At 38.5% G+C, this 25,470-nt stretch overlaps 1 long non-coding RNA gene across 1 annotated transcript; it reads right to left on the bottom strand.

Annotated features, from left to right (window-relative positions):
* Positions 1-3,243: 3,243 nt before the first annotated feature.
* Positions 3,244-23,620, bottom strand: LOC115924021. Its single transcript, XR_004064136.1, has 2 exons — positions 23,061-23,620; positions 3,244-5,891 (listed from the first exon to the last, which is right to left on the bottom strand). It is a non-coding gene; the product is annotated as an uncharacterized LOC115924021 (long non-coding RNA).
* Positions 23,621-25,470: the final 1,850 nt, after the last annotated feature.

Here is a 25,470-nt window from a genome sequence, read left to right as displayed (position 1 = left end):
TACGTAATATTCATGTTAAATCATTGTTCTCATTTCATTAAGAAACATTCTTAGATTCATGAGGATCCGAAATGAAAGATTTTACACGTAAACATTCTATTACAAAAGGAGCTTCATTTTTTCAACTTCAGCAGCTGCGCGTATGTGAAAAGGAGAGCAAGGCTCGAACTCCAGAAAGCTCGAACGTGCCGAATAAACAAACTGTTTAAAATCGTATTAGATGTAGGAATAGCAAACACGAGGTTATTCAGTCGTAAATGACAAACATTACTTGAATTTTTTCTTCAAATTGAATCAAACTATACACAATGGAGAATTTACTATAGAATATTCTAGCACAATGAAATCTAATTTTCATCCCCCACCCACGCGAAACCGTTAACAATTATCAGCGGAACTACACCAGACAACCTCGCACTGAAATCTTACCTCTACCTCACATCATTGTGATCATTGGGGTATCAACAATTCATTTATATTTCAGCTTCACACAATTTTCCTACCCAACCATACCACCTGCTTATCTCAATAATGAAGCTCAACGACCACAGTAAAGTTTGTGCTACTACAGGTCAATGTAGAATAGCAGAAGACTTGATGTACAGCGACTTGCGTGGTAAAATACTTCCCGCCGCATCCGAGCTGTGTACACAGACCATGAAAAGGCAGCGAGGCTCCTATAACAATCTAGCCACGTATCACGTCTGGACAGAATTAACAGTTTTCTCAAACTCTTTCGTATATTCAGTACTATTCAGCTATGAAGTAGATGATGAAAGAAATAGGATGTAAATCGGCTGCTTCAATGTACATACCATCATTTAAGCTGCAATACTCCCGCCAATTTCAGAGCACAGAATTCGTTGCTGGTATGGGATGGGCATGGCATCGTGAAGCATTGCCTACACAAAGGATATACGCGTGCGAATAACGGCGTGTACGGGGTCACTTGTTCTCGATCTGTTCATGTTACAGCGGGGGACTGCGGGCGGACTGCGGCTAAGTGTTCCCACGTTGCCTTGTAATCCAGGCAATGCGATGAGAGTGGGGGTGAGAGAGGAATGAATATATATATGTACACTGCTCCATGCATGCACGCACGCGCCTTGGGTGATATATCGTAGCACGGACCTTTCCCTGGCAGACAACTGCTTCTACCCATGAGAGAGATCAGAGAGGCAAAGATATAGGCAACACGACATGTCAAGCGTAAAGAGCCGACTCCCAAATGCGCGCGCTTTTCGCTGTCAATTTGTCGTAATGAAATGAGTGTGTCATCAATACAATAAGGTCGGCTGCTTTCTCTCTTCAATCTGTACGAACCAGTCATGAGAGGGAAGGTCAGCGGGTCTCCCGGTGCGCACTCTGTTACAACTAACAATACACCTGACCTTGCAGTCGCTATACAGCAAGGTACACATTCCCAAACCATTTTGATGACTTTCTGCATGAGAAGATTGACACCGCAAGCGAGGAACCTCATTTTATAACAACTTCGCCATGATACCTGAGTTGATACTGATCTGAAGCGATGAACGAACAGCTCCTCCAAGTCATCGTACTATTCTATCGTGAATGTATTACGAGCGAACACCACAGTGCGGCGTTGAGGGCTTGGTATTTGGTGGGATCTCTTGGGAAAGGGGTGATAAACGGTGCCTTGAGGGGGGCACCATTCCCTCACACACTCCCCAACACTCACCGCAATGAAGTGAGTATAATCAGTGAATGATGACGGAGTCCCAAGAGCCTACCGTCAAACTCGACAAATTATTAGACTCAATGGAAAAAAACGAGAATGAAAACAAGTCCTCTACATTGATAAAAAATAAACCCACAAGTAAAGAAAATTCAACTTCATTAATCTCGCAAATCGAACTCCCCGACATCCATTTTAAACACATTTTTTTCTCAAAATATCTATTAAAAAAACCTCACACAAATTTCTTTAAAAAGTGGCCCAATGAATAGGAAGGATGTCTCGCGAAAAAAAGTCAATATAAAACTTACATATATATATATATATAGAACATGCAAAATTAAGATATTATGTTATTGAATAACCAATGAAATAATGACTTTTCGGTAAGATTTTCATCTATACGTACGTGAGAAACAATGGAAACCAATTCCTCATTTACCTAACTGCACAAAACTCAAACACCCTCTTCAGTGTCTGCCTTGTAGGTGGATGAATTGTTTTTTTCTCTCCACTAAAACAAGAGGACATTAGCGCCATTTTGAATCGCTATCTTACCCCAGATCATACATTGACTACTTGAGGCTGCTTCCCAAGCCCTCTCTAAACCATCAATTTTATTTCCTGGTCGACAGCGTATACGCTTGAGATTTTTTTTCTCCTCCTAAAGAGGGGACCCTTCTGTTGTGCCGCCAAAGTGACTGGTGTTGCTTTTACCAGCATTATCCCGAGCCGAAGGGCATATAGAATGCATTTGGAGAAAGACTCATCGTATGAAGCAGACAACTGTAAGTAAATGACGCCACGGTTATTCCCACGATGGAACTGGATATCAAGATCCCCATAGATAAATGGTCGTGAATTTCTTAATTGAAGGTAATTGGAACAACTGGTAATTCCAAAGAAGCTTAATGTATTCAACAAACCCCTTTGGTATTCCAGAGAGAAAGAAAAGCTGATGGGTTTTCCCTCCTACAGGAGTTGAAGTATGATTGTGCGAGATGAATGGTACTAGGAATTGTGTTTTAAAAAGTATTTTCTTATTATTTGACTATTGTGATGAATATCATAATGACTGATTGTACGTTACCCTTTTGCATGTAAACTCTGAAAAGCGATATTTGTTATTGAAATGGACAGTGACTATAGGTTGTAGCATCTGCTAAAATCAATCAATCAATCAATCAATCAGATATCACACATGATAGCTTCAATCTTCCTATAAAATACAACTGTCCTTTCTCGTTTATCAGTCTCTCTCTCTACCATCAAAGGAGTTAATCGGCACAGACATGATATCTTGAAGATCATGCATTGATTCTGTCCATCAAGGCTCATTTGATAAAAAAGGTAACTTTTACGAGTGCGGTAAAATGATTCAGAGTGAAAGATTGGTCATACACCGATGCCCCCTATTAAAACTTCCAATGCACCTGCCCCTGTTCCAAGCATGCACCCACCACCTGAACACGGTGGTGCCATTTAGAATCTTATTCAAGATCCAAGGATACATCTCTTTAAATGGATGATTCATACGTATGTAGTTTTTAAATTCCCAATTGTTTTCTTCATCTTTTCCTCAGCGACTGCCTACACAATTTAATTTGAAATCCGTATATATCAAATTACACAATCAGTAGGATATAAGGTTGGAATTAGGTTGGGAGAGGATATCAAGCTGCTTTCTATCCTTTGCAATGGACTTAAAATTACATTTCAAGCTATGCTGTCATTTACAATACACATTTTTTCACTTCAGATTTTTTGGATAATATAATAAAGACGGACAAATGTTTACTGATAACGAAGCAGTTAATCTGCTTGCATACATTAACTTTGATGCAGTTACTTGGCACTACCATTTCGACAACAACTCGACTATTCGAGCAGTAAATATGTCTCGACACTACTCCGAATAATGCTCCTTTCAAAACAACCAAAACTTAAAAATATGACATGCCTCCTACATCATTAGTCTCTTCCTGCAAATGTTTTCATGAAACATCTACAAATTATATTTGGAAAACCAAGATCTCGAATTGCCATTTAAAAAGAAATATGCAAATCTGCTGATATTCAAATATAATTTTACAATGCTTATAGTAGGTCTTATAATCTCATATTTTTGCAATGTATACACCAGCGGCAGATGGTCCGAACACAAAGAAAGAAACTGTAATCTTAAAGATTTAAAATTGGCTCACAGCTTAGTGTCATTCTACGGTGTACTATTACTATTACTAGGGATACAGAGAAAGTGGCCACTGAAGACAGATGGCCTTTCTCGACAGGTTCTGCAACATACATTTCTTTCTCGAGGTAGACAAAATACATGGCCACTTTAGACGGGTGGTCTGTATAGAGAGGTGGCCACTAAGGCAGGTTTGACTGTATATGCTTTACGATACGCCTCCCTTGAAACAACAAAATAGTAGCGATGTTCCCCTTAAACAAGACCTGCTATATCACCTCCATCATGCAAACTATCACATCCTGTTTTCCTGGAAGTGCAAAGCATAGAATACCCTTTGATATCCTGTTCACAGCAGCAGGTTTCGGGAAGTCTCCTCCGTTTTTGCAGTATAAAACGTAAACAGGAGGTACTCACATTGCACTGCGTAAATTATCAATCTGGCTTTTAAGAGATCGACATTACATGTGGCACTAGGCGTATACCATTTCACTGTACGATGAATCGAAATGGTAATGCTCATAATAGATACAGGATATATTCATTCTTTACTAGGTCATTACCGTAGATATACAAGCTACATATTTCTTTAGCCATTTTTATATTCTCCTTTCAAACTTCCTGATGATTACCATATTGCCAGCATGTCGGTGTATAGGACGTATATTATCTAAGGTTCACGACAGTCGAAGGAGGCATACAAACCAGAACAAGGTGGCCTCTTACATTATACAGCATGATGGATGCTAATGGATATCGTGTAGAATAAAACAAAAAAGAGAGACATATACAATCCGAGGGTTGATTTGTCGGATCCTGTGTATTAGGACGATTTATCGGAAATGACAGGGAGATAAGGAGGCTTGCACAAAGCTGCAGGTACGTATAAAATGATAGCTGATGTAAAGACTTACAGGAAATAAACAGAATTACGTCCTCTGTCGTAATAACGTGTAACAATAATTTATACCTCTTTGTATGCAACTAATGTTTACATTTTTAGAAATTACCTATTTAAAACTATGAAAGAAAGTTAATGCATTTTTTTCGTTTAATGGTCGTAATTATTGGGCTACTATCCTACCCATAAGGGATCCTACTACGGTTCGGATTCAGATGATTCTACTCTTGGTTCAATAGCATGGAGAGGCCAAACCCATTTGATAACTCTATATAAGCGGCTCGATCATTCCAGAATCTATATTAGTCAGGGAGGCCAAATCTCTTTAGGGATGGAACGACGCAATAAAGGAGGAGATGTCCTCACATTAAACTGGGACGGAGGAAAGCAAGGGAGGGGGGAGCTGAGCATCTTCAGACAACGATGTGCCATTGCCTTATAACCATTCACAGTTAGAGATCACTTCGAATCACTTGGAGACCTTGCTATTGCTTTTCAACCAGCAAATTTAGATATCAGTTAAGTAAATGCAATTATAGAAGAATATTAAATTTGCTTTGCTTTGATTTGCTCATTAATTTTGATTGCAATACGATCAGGAATCAATCTTCATTAATAGCTCTAACTTATACAGTCGTATAATCCAAAGCTAATTTACAATGCAAATGTAATGCATGCATTTGAATTCTTCATCCATTGTTGGGTGTAGGGAGTTATAATTGCTACAAAACAGATTGCAGTTATTGCAGTCAATTTGTATTTGTATCATATTGCGCAAAACGCAACGATATGTACACAGTAGACCCTATATCTTTTAGAAGCATCAACAGTGGTAACATGATTTATGTGAAAAATGGTTATGTATGAATTCAGGGCCAAATTTACCTTCTTCTGTCGTTTTGTTAGCCATCTTCATCCATCCTCTTGCTCTTGACCCCCTTCTATCATATCCGAGGACTACATATGGTGACAGGTAAGACTTCGGCATCAGGTTCATGATCACACTGACCTTGTGTAGTGTAGCAAATATGAAATCAAGGTTGAATACCAACAAGTTGACTAGTCCGGTGCGTAGAACGACTCCAACTTCCATCAGTGATCTGAGCAGAAAGAGAGAGAGGGGTAGAGGTGAAAACGGGGTGAAAACGAGGAAGAAGAGAATTATCGCCTGATGAAAGGAGCTCATCATATTGATGAGAGACAGGAGACAACAGGGATTACGTGTCAAACTAAACAGACCAACTAATAAAGAACGACATATGAGGAAGGTATCAACTTCCGCATACGTGTCTATTGTTCGTTTTGACATTGGTGCCTTCAAGATCCCTATAGCCTTTCCTTGGTCGACTAAGTCCCTTTACAAACAGTTTGATTGAATCATCGAGTTATTCCCCTTCTATTCTCTCCCTTGCGATTCAAGCACAAATATAGATTTTTCATCCACGAGAATAAATTAATTTTCACTTAATAGAAAAATGCTTTGTTTGATGTTTGTCATATGTGTAATGGCTAAATCACCAGCTGTTACACGGGGCAAGAATATGCCTATCAATAAAAAGCGACTGATTTCTGAAAAGCTGTCTTTGGTCCTCGGTCAAGAATCTGAATTCCAGGTTACCTTCGAGCCTGGCCTTTTTAGCCTTCTTTTTTTTTTTTTTGTCAGATGCCAATTTAGCAGGGGACCATGGCAACATGTTGACATTGTTCTCGAGAGCGTTTTAACCCCGAAATGGATTCGGCTCACGCGCCCAAATACGTGGACACTCCAATGCAAATCGTTCGGCTGGAGGATGTTAATTGGTTGGTAATGCGACCCTCGTGATCGCACGTGCCTTGTTTCAAGAGCTACCCTGCTCGGAAAGTCTCAGAAGAAATACCCAAGCCACTTGAAGCGCGCCCTCTTATGTGACCTATTGCAGGCCAGAAGATCATAGGATTGAAGGCACATCTTGTTGACCGCAATGTCACGCCTGCTTGTGCAGCGCAATGCCTGCTTCTTCATCCCCATGTATATTCAATTGCTTTTTTTCGTCGAAGAATTCCCCTTAAAGAGAAGGTTGAGTTTTGGGAAGAGGTGAAAAATAATTTGTGAGCGTAATAATTCTTGTTATGCAAGTGTGGAAGATCATCAGATAAGACATGTTCCCTGAAAAGCATGGCTCTTCAAATGCCTTTATATTCTAAATATGTCAGTAACATCGTAAAACTCGGGGGGTAGGTTTTTTACGCCACGTGTTCGTGTAGTCCCATATACATCTTTCTGTGTACAGTGTTTGTAACTTTACCAAGACTTGGCCAAATTTCTTATCATTTTGATGATTCTAGAACCTTGCAATACACACAAATTCTTATATGCTAGATGATCAACCTTTTCTGGTCGATTCCACACCGTTTCTTTCACAATGCAATCGCATGACCAGAACTCAACTTCATCTTTAAAGGTGCAATATGAACTTTCACTGAGCGCGTTCGATTACGTATTTTATTCAACTGATACTTGTTCAACCTAAAGGTATAATGTTCCGAGGGGTGATGCCAGTATAAACAAGCAAGCATAATGATTCACCTGATATGAAGATGTTTATTCATAGTCTTGTTGCACTACGGTTTCAACATAACACGTTTAAGTCCTGCATATATATTATCGAATTCAAATGAACAAAAGTTTACCACATTTGACACAAGCTGTGACGATGAAATTTGAAATTGACACGATTTCATGTACACATATTTGCAAAAAGGGTTCACCAATCGAAACAACTACTTCATATTGTTGTACAAGTTCATGACTGTTAATGATAAGACATAACTTAATTAGCTTATGTTGCTTGGGATTCACATTTAGAAACATGTTTTCATTACAGTTTAATATTGGATTCACGACATACACATACAATTATGTTGAAACAGTAGAACATCAATACTATGATAATATAAAATAAGAATAGATACATAATTCACAATCCTCCTCCTCCAAAACCAAGAATAACAATTTCCTTTTCAACATTATCTGTGAACACAATATAGTATAGAAAAGTGTTTTCCCCCGCATCTGTCTCTTTGTAAATAAGAATATTTGTTTTTTATAATTTAATCTTTCAATAATTTGTATTTAAGAAAGGTATATTTAAAGATAATGGGTATTCTGATTAGAACTCTAGTGGCGTTCCAGCCTTCAGCATTCAACACACGGGTGCATATAATGTATAATCAAGATCAGGTGTAACCTATGATGGCTTTGAAGAGTCATTTAACAATGTCGGATGTCTCTGCGTGCCTTCCATTAAAACCCTTGATGTCCGGCAATAATGCATGTATAACGACATACGAGGGTCATGTCCTCTGCATTATCTATATAAATGTTTGGTATGATTAAGGAGTGCATGGGCGTTGATGTTAATATGGGAAGACAACTTCTTCTATACTTTAGCTTCAGGTTAAAGGGAAGTCCAGACACTTTGTTGTAGCCAAAAACTGCCAAGGATGTACAATGGAAATCCTTTTCGAGTTTAACGTTTTGTTCGAGTCAGTTTTTAAGTAGAAGTTTCTGGCATATATTCACGGGAAGTGCCTGACGACGCATTGGATGCAATGATGTGGCACCACCATTTCAATAAAAATGACCAACGTGCATCCAGTTCAAATGTCAGTTGATAACTGTGGCTCCTACCAAGTCCACTGAAAGCAAGAAAAGCACAATGAGGCAACAAATCATTTTCTAGGTCATCTTAATATCATATTTGCTGTACAATTCTAAAAACAAGAACGGGAGAGAGTTTCCCTGGTATGATAACGTTTGGAAAATACATTTAAAAATGACTAGTATTGCGATAATCTTACATCAAACGTATGGGCGTACCCTTGGATCCTAAGTGGTAGACATTACTACTAATTATATTCAAGGTTTAAAATAGTTTCCAGCAACTAACAAAACCTAGCCTCAGCTCATCATACTCGAATGCAAATGGAAAAACAAAAAACGGCGTAACGTCGCATAAAAGGGAATAAAATTCTAAAAGTTTAGTAATAATTCATTTACGTCTAACATCAGCGCACAATCAATTCTGAACATTTACATTCTTCTTACTATTCCATCATCTCGTTTCTTAACATCTCTCCTACATAATAATGAGAGCGGGTTGTAAGAGTAGAATGCTCACGAAACCAAACTAATAATAATAATAATAATTACAGTGCTTATATAGCGCCTAACACTTACTTTGTCAAAAGTCTCTAAGCGCTCTACAATAATGCAGCAAAATTACCCTGGCTTTAGCAGTGCAGCTGTTACGCGAGCTGCGTTTCAAGGAATAAATTCCTACCAGGTACCCATTTACTTCACCTGGGTGAGTGTGGCAAATGTAGATCAATGCATCGATTGCTTTTTACAAGTCTTGTTATGATAAGTGCGACAGGCAAGCTAGCGGTGTGATTGATCGTGAGGAAGGCAAGTGTGAAGACGTGAAATTGGGAGCGAAACAAAATGATATATCAGCTTCATACTATAGTGTACAGCACAAGTCAATAAGTAGATGGTTGAAGGTGTGTTGCTGTGGTACAGCAAATCTGTAGCCATGTTGAGTTCACCAGGTCGAGACACTGAACATCACATCCAGATCCAATGGTACAGCATTCTCATCTCAATAACATCACAAACTAATCAGAGGAATGAGAAGTGTGACAATCTCGAGACACGTTGTTTATTTATCTCGCATTATCATGGAATATACATTCAGAGTAAAGGATTATCAGCTTAATATTCGCGAGATATTAGAAAATAAACAGAAGTGTTACAAACTTAATAAACTACCTCTCAGACCGAACCTTCTACCACGCATGCATGAAGGCAATATACGACATGATCGCCATGTGAAGTATTGAAATGACACCAAATAGGAACAAAAACTAACGAAAAGAATAACGAACACCCCATCCCGGAAAAAAAATAATAAACAAACCCAACATCAGATCACACACGCACACACAAAACATACTCAGAGTCTTCATGATATAGCCCGAAGTTTAAAATAAAAAACTTGAATTTTAAGATGGAGTATAGGATGGTTTCGACATTTTTCCCTCGGCTAAGATGGTATGAATTGTCGTTTGAAAGACGCGGTGAAGCTTTTGATGATACTCCCATGAGATTGAAGCGGTGGGACTGAGAATTGGTAAGTGCGCACGATACTCTAGATCCACATGAAATGAGGGTTATCGAGATGGATGGGAATACCCCGGCAGCACTAATTTGCAGCTAACCTAAACCCGCACAAATAATGAATAGACAGCCTGGAGTAAACATACAAAGTGTATATGATAAATAAAATTATATAGTAAAAAATTGTTTCAACGCAAAATAAAATAAAAGGAAGAAAAAGAAGAAGAGTAAAAAGAAAATTAAAAGAAAAAGAAGAGAAGAAGAAGTATCGGTTTCGAAGAACTATTTGAATTTCAAAATTTCCTTAATCGAAATCTTCAAAGCGGTTACCACCCTGCCAATGATATCAAAGGATTGTATTTTAATGTATAGTTTACCCTCACAGAGGTTTCACACACACACAAACACATACACACCCTTTTTCCTTCTTCTTTTTATTTCCTTTTCAGAATTTCTGATATACAATTTTTGATAAGTTATTGTTGCAAAAATGTCATTCTACTTGATTATCGAAATTAAAAAGGAAATCTCATCATCTGTTGAAAAGTAATAGCAATTGGTCCACATTTCTTTCTCTCGATACTGTAATCTGGTCAAATTTTATTCATGCAAACTATAGTCATAGGCTAGACTTCATTCAAATAAGTATAATCACGCGTCATTCGGGGCTTTCAATCTACGTCGATCGATTTGCAACCATCAATGTAAAGCTATATCTGTAGTGAAACTTGTTATTTGTGCCCGAGTGCGCTAGAAATCAAACTGGTGAAAGTATCTATGTGAAACTTTGATTTCCTAAGAGAGATTACTCCGATTCACTAAAACAGTGACACGAACCTTTATCATTAAACGTTTGGATTTAGAAGGTAGCTTCGTGCCCCGCATTAGAAGAAGACCATTATATGTAGGTCTAATGTAATGACATATTGAATTTGATGTAAGCCGAATGTCTTCCGCTTCGTGTCTTCATAATGGCAGTAATAGCTATCTCCCTTGAATAACTACTTAAATGGATTTTGTAAATGAGTTGATACAGAATGGAAGAGGAAGAATTGTTGATTGGGGACAATTGTATTTTGATGACTTTCATGTGATTACATATTCTCGTTAAATGAGAATGAAAATGACATTTTTCTCATGTCCAACATGCATGGACTTCATTTCTTGATCATCAATCAGGAAATCATTCCAAAACATGTTTCGTGCTCTCAATTTGGGTTATATTCGCGAAATATCTTCATCCCACATTTTAGGCAGAATCCCAAAATTACCCCTCTTTGGCCATTGCCACAAAGTCCTGACAAGATATCTCACATTCGCTACGTCGAAAATGACTGGACAGCAATATGAAGGCAATTAAGTAAAATTGAAATTAATGATTATTCCGGTTTGGTTCGATGGTTGCATATTATTGCTGACGGCGATGTTATTTATAACCGTAGAAGAAGATGGGTTTTGTATCATCGTAATGCATTCTCCTCCTCCTCCTTTTGACCACAAAAGAAGGAAGTTCAGTCTTTTTATTCCTTCCGTAATGGCAGAATTCTAAGAACGCTTCCCCTTACAAGGCAAGATGATGAGTAGACGCATAAATCTTCATCGGCCATCTTTTTCTTCTTCGTCCTCCTCTTCTTCTGATTCTGGTAATCTTTAAATGGCTATGCAGCCTATTAAGAAGATGAACATAAGATTACAAGCGTTGTGAGGAAGATGATTTTTAATGGGGAAAGGGTATTAGATGCTTCAGGAGTAGTTCCTTTCGTAACGTATAACCAGAACCCCTCTACAAGCATGACAACGTATCTACGTCTTGATTAATGTCTTTAAAATCCAGATTTATTTCATGAAATACTGATTATCTTAACCTGTTGATCCAACATTATCGTATTACAATGAATAATCCTATTTACATGTTCGATTTTGAAGGATGTCCTCCTTGGGTTCATCAACCCTTCCTGTTCTTTACCCAAACTAAAATCTAGCTACCGTTCGATGACATTCGTTCCTAGAGTACGGATTACTTATTTTATAAGTGAACTCGTGTCATGCATGTACATTGTACATTAAAATGTCTTGCTAAATGACTTTAGTGTCATGAAAGGGCTCGGACCACGAACTTCGCTTATCTTGGGTCAACCTTTTTTTCCACTTTCTTAGAGGTTATTCCAACTTTTTGCGAAAAAAATCTCCAATTATCATTTTGAATATACTGTAGATATATCTGTTGGGGTTTGGGAATTATTTTTTCTCCTTCTTTCAAATTTGAAATAGTATGAAGTAAATGGAATTGAATGTAACATACTGGAATTCATCTGTCCCGAAACAGATACTTGTTTTTTAGTCTCCTCGGTTTCTGAAGTGATAAGGCACACGACTTTCGCTCGTCAGTCATCGTGGAAATACAAATAGGAAGGGAAGTCGACTATGTCACGTGATCAGAGATCCTGACTCTGGGGATAAATGTAACTCAAACTGTCGATATCATCGATTCATATCAAAGTGTACACCTGTAAATGGAGCAAGACTGATGCATGATGCCCAGCCATTGGATGCAATACTAGACTAAATCGGAACAGTCAAAGGGAGGAGGACGTTTTTTGTTTCTGGTTATCACCTCGCCTAAAGCCAAAGGATTATAAGAGTTAGCATGTACCTCCTTTTTTAATGACTGGTTCTCAATACTCGAAGACTTGCAACAAAGACATGTGAATATTAGCAATCTTTTTTAAATGCATGGGAAGAGGAGAAAAGGAATGGATGGACAACCCAAATAAACAAAACTAATTAGTTATTTACCGCTTTATGGAAGTTCCACAAGGCACATCAGTTTTTTCCTCCCTGAATGCTATCTGATAAAATTGACTAATGTATAGCAGCTGCTATCTACGCCTGATAGTAAACCATTATCGTTCTTCCAACGCTTAAACATTACGCGTGGGACTGTGTTGATGTTACAAGAGGTCAGTAGTTCATTCGTTAAGCAATATGAAAAGTAAGGGATTGAACCTAATGCGGCTGTAGGTAGGGTAGGAGAAGAGTCAATAACTCATTGAAAGTCGTTTACATTGTATGTATAAGTATTAGGACCCAAACGAACATAGCCTTCAGATAAAGGTATAGCTCAATACAACGAGGACAGACGTCCTAATATAAATCCTCTTTTCCTCTATACCAGGGCAATGCCCCATGAACCAAAGAAACACACAGGTAGTCTTGGGGCCTCAAATAGGGGAAAACCAAGTCAGACTTGAAGCAAATATGTCTCGCCTTTATTACGCACTGATCTGTCAATTGGTGGCGGATGGATGAAATAATTACTAGACCGCGAGAACCTCTCCGGGAATATGTTCCGCAGGGATTGACTGATGCTTCATATGTCTCTGAGCGATGCATCCATTTTGCATTTCCCTTGCCAGTCTCCTCCTTCCTGTGCTCCATATATTGTCAGTCTACAAGCACCACTCTCCTTGTCTCGCGGCTGTTCTGATAAGAAAAGCAGAGTGAGCCGCAAGCAGGCCACGGTGTATTGCTCCCTTATGGTATAAGGAATGAATAGTGCTCAAAGCTATTACTACTAAAATTTTCAACCCTATATAGAACTGCACTTCTTGCGACAATTACTAGAGTGTGGCCTTCGTGCGTGTAAGCATAATAAGTCGATTCTTATTTTAAAATTCTTAATTTCTAAAGCACCACAGGAAGCATCAAGCGCTTTTATGCATTTCTATGGTGAATGATTCTTTGAAATAGTTCTATTCTAACCTTTCTCCTTTTCTTCCGCCCAGATTCACACAAGCTACCGTTGCACAATTTTTACCCTTTCTCGCCTTTTCTAAAGCGTTTTATTTCGTCTGCGCCTCACAAGTGCATAAAATGAGTAAATGAAATGCGTAAAGACATTCGTGTGGAAATTGTTTACGAGCTCGACTTTATCATGATAGCAGCATTATGGTCTCGTTCCAAACATCTTTCTGCGCGGTTGCACAAAAACGGTGACGAAAGGAGAGATAGAAGGCGAGGGAGAGAGATAAAGGGGGCGGTAGAGAGAGAGAGGAGGGATGTGTGCGAGGTGGGGTTGGGAAAAGAGAATATGCATTGCGGATATGGGGAGAGGAAGTATGGGTAACGAAGAGGGAGGGAAAAATCGCATTATAATAAGTACACGAATACAAAATTAAAAAATGTGTGTAAAGTAACTTAGGGGGGAGTGAGGAAGATAGAAGAGACAGTGAGAGGAGGAGACAACCAGAGCCAGAGAGAGAGAGAGAGAGGTTGGAGATCAGAGAGAGAAAATTGGTGAAAAGTCGTTCTGGAGAGAGTTTAAGGAAAAGAGAAAGATAGGAGAGAGATGGGGAGGAGAGACAGAACTGGGAGAAAGAGAGAGAGAGAGAGAGAGAGAGAGAAGGTGGTAAAATTACTCCGGAGTGAAATTAAGGAAAAGAGAAGGATTGGAGAGAAGAAGGAGGGCCGGGGGAGGGGAGAGAGAGAAGATATGTGACGTTGATTACTCGTGTCCGCTGTGGTGCGGATATTTCAGAGAGCCTTGGGCTTGGGGCGACTTTTTTTCGCGCTGGATTGAGCCTATATCGGTGTTCGGCCAACAAATATGAAAGTAGATGGCAAGGCTTTTAGAAAGATTTCATACCTTATATGAGTAAAGAGGCCTATTGTGATTGAAATATGACGCTCAAAGAATGGATGGATGAAGCTTGAGGATAGAATCGGTCATGTATAATGCCTCTTGAAGAATACGAAGAGGTGGAAATTAAGAAGATGAGTGGAGACGGAAGAGGGGGGGGGGGGCAGGACGTAAGGCGGAGAAATAAAGATTCACCCACCTATGTGAGGCCTGTACGATAGCATTTTCAATCTAATGATTGTGCTTGCTTCTTTAATTCGGTTCATAACCATGGGGCATTCACCACGTTATTATACCGAAAATATAGAAAACCTGATATACAAATAATATAGATAACGAGAAAATCATTACTCCTATCCACATTTTATTCAATTAAGTTAAGAAATGAAATGGTGAAGTCGAACTTAATATTATGTTTTGCATGAAAAGGCAACAAATCTACCGTTACAAGGAGAAATTTATCATTCGAGGCGCTGGAAATTGCTTACAAATTCAATTTATTCGATCAGTGTATCAGCAAAATCTCCAATTTAGTTTATTTGTGGCACCAGCATGCAATCCTATAAAACGTAAGTGTTTTTTTTCTCTCCGCACAAACATCCCTTCACCCTAAAACGTTAAGGGTGGGCCATTGACAAAACCGGCACTTTCAAACAAAATAATTTGTCATCATAAGAGAGTTAGAGAGAGAGTGAGAGAGAGAGAGAGAGAGAAAGAGAGAGAACAGAGAGAGAGAGAGTACGAGAGAGACAGAGGGAAACAGAGAGAGGAGGGGTGGTCGGTATAATTACGTGACAAGGGCCAGACATTATTTTCGTGATTAAAAGAATGCTTACAATTATTATGTACTTTAAACACGCAACTTCCTCTCTCCCCAACCATCATCAGGATAAAATTAGATGATGTGCTATGACATCTGATTTATACCATTTCACCATTTCATATCCTATGGGAAATCAGGAGTCAAACATTCAGGTTTGTCATTCCAGACAAAACCAGGTGAAATACACGCTCTTAAAACAAAAATGGGTACCGAGACAAATTTAGATTTGCCGCTTTTTCCCCTGTAGAACAACATGTTAACATGAAATACAACCTTGCACGTTGGAGCTTTTTTTTAATTCTTTTCTTTTTTTCTTCAATATCTGCACAGAAGCTTGAAAATGTGAAAACAAAATACTCGAGATAAATCACCTCCTATCTAGTATCCTTTAATGTAGTATCCCTTCTCCCCCATATCTCTCTCTCTCTCTCTCTCCCTTCTCTCACACTCTAACACCTTCTTTATCTATTTCACGAAGTTTCATAAAATACCTAAATTAATATTCCTAACTTAATTGTAAACAAGTATCATCTCAAATATTAACAACCAATTTTACACATCATACATCAATTGTAAATAATACACATTTTGGTTTTACTTCATAAAGATTCATATGAGTCTTAATTCCATTGGAGGTAACGTTTTGAAAGTGAAATCCGCACAATTAGTAATAAAAAAAAACACATGCCTAGTTGATGTCAATGTACGATGATCAGTTGTAAAGAAGAATGCAGCTATGACAAATCGAATCGAAACGACTGACACGATTGTAACATAATGCCAAGTAACATTTCTTCAATAATTAACGAATAGTCGGAACATAATGATGGAAAGGTGGGAGTGTGTGAACCCTTGCCATCCAATAGCTGCCCCAATGACACCGTATTAGTCGGTCAACCACTCATAAAAGGTGACATCTCACACTGTTGGTTAATTAGAAACGCATCTTATTAATGGGGTTTGTGATGATCTCAGCGAGCAGACATCCCGAATGATTAAAGACCGAAGGCTGACTCAACCCTACAGTCTTACAGTGATGGACGATGGCGGCCTACGCTCCTCTTAATTTCAACTTAGATGAAGTCTGGGGTGGACTGGAGAAAGAGACTTTGAATTACATCTAATTCATAGTCAGCAGTTAACCTCAGCTCAATATTATCAACGTAACACCAATGCCATCCACTACAGGCACTACATGCGGCTTATTTCCTCTTAAATATCATGCATTCATGACTAACGCGAAACAAATGATTGCTCTAACACCATATAAACTGACAAAGGTCAAGGTTCAACGTGAATATTGATAAAGCTTACTAATAAATGTGGAGACGCCCTTTCAGTCTACCTTTTCTTTCGGTGACAGCACGTTAAACCGTGGAGCTGCATCTCCATTGCAAAATAAGGAGAGGGTATTTATCTAATTTGAGAAGGGTTCCCTTTGTTATTCAGTTCCCGCAACAGAGAGACATTTTAAGACAAGTTACAACATCAATTCAATCAGACCGTCCATTAACAATATTCAACATCACGCGTCGTGCGGACATGACCCGACTACAATATCGATTGCGAGAATAGGAAACGGAAGTTAACCCTGATAGCACGTCGTAAAAAAGAAGAAGATGGAATCAACAGGATAAAAAGACCAAGCACAATGCTTCATCTCCAAATGAAGTAAAGAGAAATCAAGGATAAAAGACTGCATCTAAAAGTTTCAACTACAAACACACTCTTCTCATCAATACCTCACTTGCGATAAGTGGCGTCATAATAGAGGCGACTTCTAAATGATGATGACTATCTCCATAGCTACGGTTAGCGCACATTTTAAGCGACCCGTGGAGAAATGGGGAGGAATACTGTTCCCGCTTATGTACGTTAGACAAAACCATGAAAATGGATATAAAGTTAAAGGATTTATAGGGGTAAAACTCGGCCATGACTATAATCTTTACAAAGAGAAATGATAGGCAATGGCACGCTAAATAACGAAAAAACATGAAAACAGGGAACATTTCATGAAACCATTAATCTTCAAACTCTATCCCGCCCGCAAACAAAGACATTATAATAAATTTAAAATAAATGTTATGATTATTTATCTTTCTCTGTAGAGGCAGACGTACACGTTGCTCCATTGCACAATCTTATTAATTGTATACCTTTTAGCCTCTTTAGTCTTTTCAAGTTCGACATAACACAGAGACCTCTAATTTATCAAGCTGTTGAATTGTGCATGATTTTGGAAACATCGTTATTCGGAAGTTTTCATGGCTAATATGTGAAATAGCATCCTTTAATGTCTTGATCTGATACCCTAAGAGCCTTAATGTCTGACCGAGTAGGCAAACTGAAAACCAAAGAGCACTTTAATTTATAACTAGAATTATAAATCAAATAGTGACGCGAAATATAGGGGTAAGGGGGAAGTACCATTTGAAAAAGAACAACAAAGGGGAACGAAATGGGATAAAATAGGCAGGGGAATTTTTTCGGGGTGTTTCGCATAAGTTCTTCAGGATTTAATGTAATATTGTGCCCTTTATCAGGGGTTTACGGCAAAAGGGAAAATTTGCCAGGACTTTAAAATGTGAACAATTTCTCCCTCACATGCCCACTACAGACGTCACTATGAATATGGCTGACAAAGAAAGCGGACAAAATATACAGTTCCTCAGGTAGACAAAGGAACATCCCTTCACTGCTATTATGTAAAAATGTGTAGAACAGGTGTCACATGCATATTCACCTTTTTACATAATAGCAGTGAAGGGACGTTCCTTTATCTACCTGAGGAACTGTATATTTTGTCCGCTTTCTTTGTCAGTTATGTTCATAGTGCGTTGCGTCACTTGCCTGACCTACATTACATGTACATTAACTACGTCTCAGATGGGTGCGGTTTTTGAAGCTCCATGTCAGAACAATGGCTTACTTCGAATCATCGGGTCGGACGGTCGCGTTAACCGACTTTCTGATCACCCTACAACAAATCTACGAAAGGTCGCGTGATCTTCAGTTTTCGTTTCGCGAAAGGCCGTGTAACGCGACCACCCGACAGGACGCGATGACCTGCTGATTCGAAGTAAGCCCCAGAGCGATATTGTGTTTTAAAAAAGTGAAATGAACAGTGCAAATATTAGGGTGAATGACTGGTTCATATACTAATTACCTACATAGGCTTGATTAGCGTAGGTAATTACACAGTCGAGATGAAGCCTCGTGTGCAATATCGCGCCGTTAATTACAGGGTCTAATGCATATAACCAAAAGGAAACGAGAACTAGCCGATGAAAATGTGTAAAAGATCGCGAAAACTCGGTCGTTCTGTCCCTTTCAAGCGGAAATTTTGTTCGAATTTGTCCTCAATTAAGGAAAAAGTGCACCAAATTACCGATTACGATCTGATATACCCTTTTGATAACGACATTGACTAATTTGACAGGTTTCTGAGCTTATATCCATTATTGACTGCAGGACGATGTGATGTTAGTGTTCCCTCGCGGCGCCATTTTGCCTGGATACGCCACTGGTTATAAAGGTGAAGGCTTGATTTAGTAAGCAGTATATCAAAGAGGCATTGGAGGTACATGTAACTGGTTAATCATGGGTCGCATATTGTTTCTGATGAAGGAAAGGGGCGCACATAAATCCCGTTCGTTGGCTTGCACACTCATAATTGTTCTTGAGACTGGCAAGGATATAATAACAAGCGAGACACCAATATCCATTTTCATGGGAGGTGTGATGGAGTTTGATGTCAAACTGATACCTATCCGATACTCCATCAGAGTCCATCTCATTCAGACCATTTCTTGAAGAACGTGTCACACAGCAGATTGTGTACTTGACATAGGTCGAAACAAAATGTTGTAAGAGACAGGTTTGGAATGTACTAACACTGTTCCATGAATAAAAACTTGATATCTTTCTGGAATTGTAGTACCCATATAATATCAATAATACCCATGTTATATAATATCCATGATATATAATACCCATTTAATATCCATGATTATGATCAATTTCATTAACTATTTTGTGCTTTGCATATATTTAGGGTGAACAAAGTATGTCGGTAAAATTGTCCAGGTTTTCTCCACTCGTTTTCCAAGACTTTACTCTCAAGTTTGTGGGGTCAAGCAAGAAATTTAAGACGTTTGATCATGGTTATTGTTGTAGTTCGCTACTGTGAAATGAGTTAAAATTTCAATACATGCAGGGCTGGTAAACTCCATACATTTGGTTTGTTAATTCAGTTATTTTGGTATCCAGCTGCCTTCGAGCTCCGATAATTTATCCTATCCCCCGTTTGATGACAAACACAGATCACTACGCACTTGTTTGTGAGCACATGCTCTCCTTCTCCTCCACTCTTGCTAGCCTCTGAACGACCTTACATGTCTATCATCTTGATCAGTTGACGAAGCGACATGACACGATAGAACAGAGATCCCTTCTCCCCCCTCTCATTTTGTCCCTCTCTCTCTATATATATTGAGCGCCAATATCTTGCCTGTCAACTCTGGTGATGAACAGTTCAAACTCATGGCACCTCAGGTTTACACGCTTCGAATGACTTTCGTCTCTTCTGCTTGTTTATCCTTCGATTCGAGAGGCCTACTTAAAGTGAAACGCGCTCGAAACCTCCGAACGTCGATCTACATTATTAAAACGATTTTGTAGAAAGAGCAGTTTTCACAGTAAGAAGTGGATAATTGGTACTAAAAACAAGGGACTGACTTCAATCAGGCTGACACTTCGGAAGGTATACAAGGTTATAAATATATTATAATTGTGAACTCTCAAGTTTTGCCCCCCCCCCACCTCTCCTAAAAATGCCCAGGTTGACAACAATTTTTTACTACAACTTTCACTAGAAAGGCCATCATGACCATGATATGCGAAATGAAACGGTTAAATGCAGTTAACATTCTCCATTAGAAAAATAGGCAGCCATTCTAGAGGCATACATACCCCTGACACCCCCCCCCCCCCAAACAACAACAAAGAAAAAATGGCGGATGCGCATCCAGCTTTATACAGTATACGATCTCAAATGTTTCTAACTGTTATTACACACATGGAGACATTCGTTATAACCGTAATTAAAAAGTCACATTGCACAATAGTTCCCTGTAATTCATGAGAAAGTCAATAATGTGCAATTGTGCATGTTTTTAGAAATTGGCAGCTGGAATTAAGGACGAGAAATGTCCTCTCCGACGACAGATCAATCTTACCTTCCACCCACACAGTACAGATATAGCGTTTATTGAATATGATATGTCAAATATACATGCAGTATAATACTAAACTCACATTTATTGATACACGAAGGCATTCAAGATAATTATGTTGGTCGGAGAACTGATAAGAGTTTACATGACATAATATGCAATCACACTGTTTACGGGTAAACAATTATTGGTAATATTGGTAATATACTAGGTAAGATTGATGTGACGTGAATGCTGTAGACATGCGTGTCAATACCAGTAAATGATAGGCCTACACATTGGACTGGCCTCACCGTTGTTTAATCGTAACCAAAACTCGAAGGTGGATTTCAAATACAAACAAAAATACAGATACAGATACATAACAATGCTATACATAATGTACTCAAAGTCAAATAAACCGTAGAGTCTGATACATAAATATATAAATAACAATGTGCTTTTTTTCTTCTAGCGACCTTCCAAGTTCCCTCCTCTTCAACAGTTTTCTTTCAATACACGTCTTACGAGCACATCCCCCGCCCACTCTTCTTCCTCAACTTTCTGTCCTATCCACCGTTTTCTTTACACCTGTATATCTAGTATCTACTCTATCACTATTATCAATCAAAATGCCGCCTACTCGTAAAATATTGCTACACATCTCGTCTTTGTACCTGGAATTATACTGGAAATCGAGATGTCTCATATAAAGTCATAATAGTTGAAAGATTTGGTAAATAGCAAATTTGTTGATACGTTTAGAAACATCTCAAATTTCACACAGCACATGCTGCATTCTGTGCCCCACCCCAAGCCTCTGTAGGCCTATTGGATATGCTTTTCATCAATACAGATGTCTTTTTGTTGTCTGTTAATAGTCCAATCATGGCAGGAGGGAAGGAGGGAACGTCTGGCGGGAGGAAACTCACAGGTGTGGAAGTTTGCTCAAGATGTTTGCTCGTGCATTTCTACGTATTCCTAAGCTGTGAAAAGGTTCAAATCAGGATTAGGGGGCCAGTCCTGGGCTTTGTCCCGGTCAATGGGTAACAATGTATCCCCGTTGGTATGTTTACTGGGTCAACGCAAGGCCTCCGATCCCTATACATACTTGAGACCAGTTTGCGTTGGGTAAATGCTAATTGTTGGTATAGCCTTCGTGCTTTTCAGTACTCACGAAAAGCTCTCACTATTCATGGGGATGAATCGACCATAATTACGTCGAAGAAGCGGGTATTGTAAGGGGTCATAACCAAATGTTATATTATAGGCCTACATTAGGCCGTTCAATTAATGTGCGAGGTTATATCGAGCTTCTCAAGAATATAAATTAATGTAAGTCATGTTAACCTTTATCTCACCGGTTATTGACCCATCCAATGTTCTGCAACAGCAACAGCAACAGCAACATTTTCATTATCTTTGCTTTATTCTTGGTGAATTTTTGAATATATATATATCTAGATCCTATACCAGAATCGTATTTGCCTTAATTCAATCAACTCTTGGGATTAATGAGTCTGAACTCACGAATGACAAAGCTGCACTCGTTATATAGGACACATGACGCTTCCCCATCTGTTTTTCCCTCTTTTGTTTGAGTTTTTTTTCCCGCCCGCCATATGGAAATCTCGCGTTGAACGTAAGACTGTACTTCTGCCTGCGAAGCACGGGGGAATATAGCCACAGTCAATGAAAAGAGCATTTTAGATCAAACGTCGAGAATAAATATTGATCGAAACATTATGCACATGAGATAAAAAGGCAAGTTTAGCTTCCTGTGCACTTTAAACTTTGTACTTACTGAAAGGCTTTGTTCGACTGTGTAATGGGTACACGTGTCTTCAGGCAGCTGCAACATAGCTCATTATCAGATTCGGCATGAAACAATTATAACTCGTATGATTTGAAGATGGATAATTATTGTATGGCACACATTGTCAATTATGATGAATGGGGGCGGGCAGACGTAATGTATTCGCCGCGAATTAGCTTAAGTTCGTCAATAATTCAATCAACTACTAGTTTATCATTCAGGTCGAATATTGTCGAACAATTCTAAAATCAAAAGGCTCTATAGTTTCACAGACGATTCGTCGAGTTTAAGTAGAATCATCTTCTCGTTCGTAAACGAGACGTGGGCGTGCATTGATGTCTCTCGCTTGAGATACACGAGCTATTCCTGAAAATCAGGCAGTCTGGCTTCCCCTCAACCCGTACCGTTTCTAATAGATGCACAGACAGGCAATCCATCTGGTGACTCAGTTTAAAGTAACACAAATCACTACGAGGCTATTATAGAAACATGAAGAAGAACATCATTACTATCGAAAACATTTTTCGTCCTGGAAGTATAGCGCTTCCAACCATAAAATCAGGTACTAACATGGACTCGTTAATGGATTTAACCCTACTAGAACCCTTTTAGCTTACCTATCCATAACCAGGGGTCGTTCTCGAAGACAGGTTGCATTTCAGGAGGCATTGCTGGGTATCAACATGTAGACACTAATGATGGTTGCATGCTGGTGCTCTTACAACATACGAGAGAGAAATGTCACATTGGTCGTCTTCTCGCAACAGTTCCTCTTCAAATGAATACTAACTGCTGATGAGTGGTGTAACTTATGACCCGTGGCGGCGCTGCTCTAATCTTCGTCCTTTAGGGTAAGAAGGGCTCGTGCGGACCCTCCTACCATGGTAGGCCCATGCTCCTACCAGCTCGACTCAACCCTCTTTTCTCGTAGTTATCATAAACAATTTGATGGTGCATTTATGACGGGACTTCCATTTGTGTCTCGTTACATGAAATACCGCTATTTTACGACACCACTTTTGAGATATAATGTTAATTATAAAGCTAAATAAATTCTAATTTAGATGAAAGTAATATCTAACTATCACTAAACAGTGCGAGTCTTCTCAAGTTATAGTTCTATGTTGGCGCCAATCACAACTGGAGGAAGGGTGGGGGATGCATTCAATAACTTATCCACATTATTGCTACTAACATCAAAAGTCAAAAGATTATGAATAACGTTCATCTCCATCAAACAATTGAGTAATACTTGTATATATTGGAGATCAATGAAGCATAATTCCTGGATTTTCTTCCATAATGTTCTTTCTGAGAGAAAGGTTATAGCATCAAAGAGATCAACTTTGATGATTTTGATTGACAGGCCATTAACGCATTAGATAATGGGAATACCATGTGACAAGCAAAAGTCTGAGGGATTGTATTGTCAGAGAATGGTGTTACAAAACTTATTTTAATATTTTTTTTCAGAAAGTTCTCGTTTCATTTCAGTATATTCCTGATATCCCTCTGCAAACGAATTTTTCATGTAATATCACGAAATACATTTAATGACTTGCAATTGGCATCAATGATAAATATAAAGCTTCAGCCCATAAGATTTCTAACACGTTAAGTGAAGAGGCCTATACGCTTGAAAACGATAAAAGTCGCGAGTAGTATATGCAATTAGAAGCCTCGTTTCTAATGCACAGCTCACATATTTTTACTAGGAGATTTTAAACAAATTGTAATTGAAAAATATTGACCCCATTTGAAAAATACTAAGGCTAAAATAATTGAGTCAGGTAAAACTTTACATTACATCCAACACAAATTCTCATCACAGATTGGTTTAATAATTGTCCATGTTTGGTGCCTCTTCATGAGTCAATTTGTTTATACTAACGTTTCATAATGAACAGTACAAGTAAATAAGTAAATAAAACAGTTTTATTTGTCCAATCCATGTTTACATAGTAAATTTGCACCCACGTCATCCGATAGGGGAGGTAACATTTTCGTCAACAAGTCAAAAGGGTGTTTGTTCTACAGAAAAGGGCTCATTAGTATTCAAAATACTAGCGTAGACATAAAAATTCACTTGTCATTTGGAAAGGAGTCCTTGGAAATTATACTGCCTCACAACGATTTTGAAATGAATGCATACAGATGGGCAGATTTTAAAAACAACAAGAAATGTGAAAGTTGAAATAATGCATGATGTCTGCTTTTATGCCTGGGGCTGACGTGACCGTGGTATGAATAATGAATAATGTATTACGGTGTTAACTACTAAGACGTGTATAATATGTATGTACGACTTGCAGCATATTAGATATAGACAGTAGAGAAATAAAATTCATATTTTTCTTTCGCCCATCTTGCTAAAGCACTTCTTTAAGTTGTCGAGGCATTGAACCATATGGACTTATAGATTAGATAAACCAAATTTAACCTTTTACTAAACTCAAAGAGTAAAGTCTTACATTGATATAATACCTATAATTAAAAATGTGTGATATATACAAACAATTCAAAAGGTGTGATAATATACAAACAATTTTATGGTCACTAGCTCCCAGATTGCTCAGGGTTGCGCTTCAAGAGGAATAAGATAATTTGTCAATACTATTCAATAACTGTTCAAATTGGATATAATCACCTGATTCTAAAGAGTGTTCTTTAAATAGAAATTCTCGTACAAGTCCTTGTCCTCGCTCCTCTTCACTTCTATACCACTTCCGCTGTTTCTCTTATTCAAGATAAACCACACATTTTACCCACTGATATCAACCAACAAAATCAATAGAACGTTATTAACGCATGTTTGCATCTCAATAAAAAACCAGTTCTTCTATAAAGCGGGCTCTTTTGTATTTCTAGCTTACGCTTTTAGCTATCTCAGGCCAAATTCCCGCGATGCAGATAATTAAATAATATTTAAAAGGATATTTAGGCTTGATAGGGTAATGCATTTGACACAGCCATCGGTGAGGAAAAAATTCCACCTCTGATAATATCTTGAAATACGTGTGCATCATA

This window comes from Strongylocentrotus purpuratus, unplaced genomic scaffold (assembly GCF_000002235.5).
Source record: "Strongylocentrotus purpuratus isolate Spur 01 unplaced genomic scaffold, Spur_5.0 spur5_contig_836, whole genome shotgun sequence".
Classification (NCBI taxonomy): Eukaryota; Metazoa; Echinodermata; class Echinoidea; order Camarodonta; family Strongylocentrotidae; genus Strongylocentrotus; species Strongylocentrotus purpuratus.
This window is presented reverse-complemented; position numbering and strand designations above follow the sequence as displayed.